Source organism: Lycium ferocissimum, chromosome 4 (genome assembly GCF_029784015.1).
Source record: "Lycium ferocissimum isolate CSIRO_LF1 chromosome 4, AGI_CSIRO_Lferr_CH_V1, whole genome shotgun sequence".
Classification (NCBI taxonomy): Eukaryota; Viridiplantae; Streptophyta; class Magnoliopsida; order Solanales; family Solanaceae; genus Lycium; species Lycium ferocissimum.
In genome coordinates, this window is record NC_081345.1 from 28,998,939 (window position 1) to 29,004,511 (window position 5,573).

The window sequence follows — 5,573 nt, forward strand, 5'->3', positions numbered from 1 at the left end:
TGTGCTTAGATTTTAAGTTCAAGCACTCATTTATTGATTTGCTTGAAGATTATCAAAATTCCATGTTGAAGAAGACAAAGTGCATCTTCTTAATTTGATTTTATTTAATTGAACTGGTGATTGGGTAGTTTCGATTGAAAATGGAATTGCGAATTCGAAGAGCACTTTGTTGAATCAACAAAGACACATCATGTTAATTCGGTAGAATTTGTGAGCAATTTAACAGATAGGCATTATACAAACACAAAGTCGTGCCAATTCGGTAGGATATAATCAAACAAGCACAAAATCATGCCAAGAGGAAAAGTTTGTGAGTTATCCAATATGACAAAAGGTTGAATATAACATGAAGTTTTATTGATTTGTCATGATTTGCATTATACCTTTTGAAATGTAGATTTTTGTATCTTTGAATCCATAAAAGAGAGTTACCATGTAAATTCATCATAATTTGTGAACTATTTAACAAGATAGATCGAATGAAGATAACCCAAAGTCATGATGGATTGTCATGATTTCTCATGCTCTACTTCAGTGAATAGTTGCGCAAGTACAAAACCATGTCAATCTGTGAAATGCTTTTAGAAACAATTCAAGATCTAGTGTAATCCCACAAGTGCCAGTCTGCGCGATTGATCAGACAAAGTACCTTACCTTATCTATGAATATAGTAGTTGTTTTCAAAAGAACTTCGGTGTGAATTACTTTTAAAAGTTTCTTGAAAATTATGATAAAAAGAAACAAGTATGAGCGAGACAATTTAGGCGAATATGAATTTTTTCCTTACGTGATTTTCCTGTGAGATTTAGTTGATTTTGCGAACACCATAGTTATTTTTTGAGAGACTATATACAAAGAGTGATTGTAAAATTGGAAAAAAAAACAATTTTGTGATTTTTATATAAAATATTGTACTTTAATGACCATTTGAAAAATTAACTCTAAACGAAAGGCAAATCTTGGTAAAAAAGAAAACGGCAAATGTGCAAATATATCCCTCAACTTTGTGCTTTAGAGCAGATATACTCCCGGTTAAAAAAGTGGTGTATATATACCCTTGCCGTTACAAAATAGTGCAAATATACCCTTGCCTTTACACATATTGTGCACATATACTCTTTTCACAAACGGGATTTTAAAAAAAAAAAATCATGCAGCTTATTTTTTAATTAGAAAAAATGCCATGTGGCTTTTAAAAAAAAGACTACCCCTTTTTTTAGTAGACATATTTTTCTAATGCCACATGGTAATTTTTTTCTGGTGAGTCGGGTCTGGTTCGCTTTAAAAAATATCTGCATGGCTTTAAAAAAAATAAGTCTACCCATTTTTTAAACGAATCAGACCCGACCCACCAGATTTTTTTTTATCATGTGGATTTAGAAAAATATGTCTACTAAAAAAAATGGGTAGACTTTTTTTAAAGCCACGTGATTTTTTTTAATAAAAAAATAAACTAAATGATTTTTTTTAAAAACTCACAAGAAATAAAAAGCAGATATTCGGTTTATTTCAGAATTTTAAAAGATATTTACACTACTTTTATACAATAAATATATATCTACCTAAATCGTGAAAGTCAGTTTAGATATTTACACATTTTCCCAAAAGAAAAAGAGAAGAGTATTTGATTGACCTTAGTTACAAAAGATACTGAGCTGAAATGTTACAAAAGAGGCATCCGTGGGATTGTATATAGGACCACATTTTTTTGTGTGTTACACCGAGTTATATTATATTATTATCATTGCCTCTTTTTTTTATAAGTCTTTATTTTTCCCCTTTTGTACATAGCAACGGAGATTTTGAATGAATATCCTTATGGGATGGTCTGTTTATTACTGGTAAATCATATAGAAATAGGAGTATTAACTTATTCACTATAAAATTAATTCATATTTTTGTCATAACTCTACTGATCCACGTGCCTTTCAAAAGATAACGAAGTACTCCCAATACTTTAATAAATTAAATGTTTTTAGTGTGTGTGATACTTAGTACCTCTAGTTTATTAGATACAAGTAAACCGCGATTATGGAAGAGTCTATTAAATTTACGAAGTGATCTTTACCACTACCTACATATTAAAATAACAAAGTGTTTTTTTTTTTTGAAGACCAAAAGAATTAAAAATATTTCTAACCTTAATTAAATAAAGGGGCATATTAACACATTATTAATGACATCAAGATTAGGGTTGATGGGAAAACATAAGTTGATTAAAACATGTACATCTAAAAGTGAGCTTCATTACTTATTGCTAAATTTTCATATTAAGATTTACCACAAATTGCAACTGAAGAAATTATCCCTTACACTTTTTAGGCATTAAAAGATAATAATATTTAAGAAAAAAAATGAAAACACAAGTATCGAGAGAAGAGTTTTTTCTTCGAGAAAATGACCAAAATGGTTCTTAATATATGGGGGTTGGACTATTTTAGTCTATCATATATACCACATAATCGAAATAGCCTTTAATGTATAAAAAAGGGGGATATGATCATTTTAGTCCTTCATATATGTCACGTTATCAAAATAGTTCTCAACGCATGAAAACATGTTCATTAGTGCTTCATATATAGCACGTAATCGAAATAGTCCTTAATGTATGAAAAAATGATCATTTAGTCCTAAACCTTAAAAGTAACGGCTCAAGTGAAAAAATCTTTTTAAAACATAAAAATGGGAGTGAAACCTTTCGTCCATAATCAAATCTTATATGATGAGAAGAAAAGCCAACCTTTTCTACCTTTAATGGAAACTCTTGTACTAATAATTAACGTATGTTTTTGCCGTTGAATCCATAACCAAACTGTGTCTCTTGATGCAAGAAGAAAACTAAGTTACAAGGAGCGCAAGAAAACTGTATATAGTCCATTGTTGCGGGCGTGCGAACATGTAATTTTTGCTTCCCTCACGTGAATTGCTGGTTAAATTCAGATTTTTTGACTTGCACCATTATGTTTAAGATTTAGGACTAAAATTGAGCTCTTCAATTTTATAAATTCTTTTTTAATAGTTTCAAAACACTCAAATGCAAGGCATATGCATATCAAAGAACCATTTTACAAGTTGGAAGAGTAAATTTTATTATGTAGCACGTCAAAAAGAAAAAAGGAAAGAAGAATAAAGCAAAATCCAAAAACATATCACAATGAAAAAGAATATAAATAAATACATTGAAGAGCAAGCGATGGATTCCTTGACTATCTTTTTTTTAAAATCTTACCACTCTAAAAGGCTTAAAGCCAAATGAATATTCATTAATTAGTAATCATTTTACAAGAGAAACGGCAAAGGCACTAATAATTCAGTTATTAACATGTTCAACAAAATAATCAATATTGAACAATTAACATAATACAAATATATGTGAAGTATAGAATAAATAATGAAGATAAAGAGATTGAGGAAAGCTTATAGAGAAAGTGCTCAATAAGTCAAGCTCGAGACATCAATTGTTATTTTTGATCATCGATAGCCAGTTTTCTTACACGTATTTATGTGCATCATTCTTATTTTTTCTTGTCTTAAATAAGTTTGACTAAGTAATCCAGACATGCCAGCTTCCTTGTTGTTATACCGCGGATTCGAATATAGTCTTTCTTCCATGGCCCTAATTTTTGTGACTCTAATCTATCCCATAATTCCGTTCTAGACACCTCAAATGTCTTGACATAGCTCTTGAAAAAAATTAAGAAGAAAGTCAACAACTTTAGAATATTTAAGCACACGTAATACAATGTTACTTGTCGAACAAAATAAGAAAAGCTAGATTACCTTAGAGGATTGAGATGTCTGAAAAGCCAACCTAGAAAGAAAGAGAATTCATGAGAAGGAAAGAAAAATTATGGATTTACTTGTGCACAACCCGCACATAAATACTATAAGAACTTGGAAAAGTTTGAAATTCTTTGAATAATGATCATATGAAATAAATAATAGTAATAATGTGCAAAAATAGTGGGAGTTACAAAGGGAAAAAAGGGAACAAATGAAGGCAATAGGAGGCTTGCCATTCTTTGTCCTTCCCGTGCTGTTAGCCGTTTTGGAATTCTTGATTATCCAAATTCTTTGTAAATAACAACAACATTATATCTTGGGGTCTTGTAGAAGCATATTAGATTAAATTAAAAATAAACCAGCAACAAATTTCTTTGTCGGCAAGAATTTATTAAGGAATATGAAGAGTTGAAGTAGTAACAATTGAAGAAAAGAATAAGAAAAAAGAGAAATAGGCTTATCACGTAGCAGAACTAATAATCGTTTCTCTTACATTTGTCGTAGAGAGAGTTAAATATAGCACATTTAATATAATTAAGAGAGTTAATAATTATCTTTTGGATTTTTTTTAACATAGCACATAATGGAAAAACTAAAAAAATGTAAAAAAAAAAAAAAAAAGGAGAAAAAAAAAGATAAATAAAGAATGAGCACAAAGTTATATTATATCACTTATCTACGCGCTAAATTTTTATATTATTATATATGAGCTGATATTGATTCTGGACTCATTTAAAAAAAATATTCTCAATTTTAAAGTTTATTGTTTCATATATAATTATCTACTCTAAGAGCAGAAACAAAATCTAAATAGTTCTTATCAGGGGATATGTTTGGCTACATATACTCTCTCCGTCTCAAAATATTTGTCACATTTTCATTTGCACGCCCTTAAAAAAAAACATTTATAAAGGTAATATTATTTTAATCTCTTAACATATATTTCATGTAATCACACCTCAATAAATATCCACTTCATCAATGATTTAGGGAGTATCAATTTAGCACCAACTAACGAAAGAAAAAAGGAATTAGTACAGTACAGTTCCTTCTTAGGTCCTAACGGCTATTGGTCTTTACTGTTTCTCGTTTTAACTACTACTAATTAGTATTTAATTTTCATTATCCCTTCTTAAAAGGAATTCTCCACCATTTGTCTAACTCACCAATCTTGATCTTGATCAATTTTCAGTTTCTTTAATTCATCTATTTTACTTGATTTCTTTGATTAAACAAAAACGATATAGAGTAAGCAAAGGTTCCCCAATGGGGAGGAGTAGATCGTCTGCGAATACGTGGAGATACATCAATCCATCTTACTATTTAAAACGACCAAAACGTCTTGCATTGCTTTTCATCGTTTTCGTATCGGGTACTTTCTTCTTTTGGGATCGACAAACTGTACTCCGTGATCACCAGGTGCCTACTTCATTGTTTCTTTATTCGTCTATCCTCTTTTCTTGATAATAACAACAACAACAACATACTCAATGTAATCCCACAATGTGGGGGCTGGGGAAGGGTAGAGTGTTACGCAGACCTTACCCCTACCTCGAGGAGTTTTTGATTTTCTTGATAGTAAAATTGATGTATCATCATTAACTCGTTATTTGATTCTTTAGTTGATAGTTTCAGTTTTAATTTTGAGATTTTCTTGCTTTTTTACAGCAATAGTATTGTCTATATTTCCCTGGAGAATCTATGTTGTATCTGACTATTTGTACTAGTACTAGTCGTCATTAATTTGATAGTCATAATTTGGAAGATTCAAGGTTTTTAACCTACTGGAA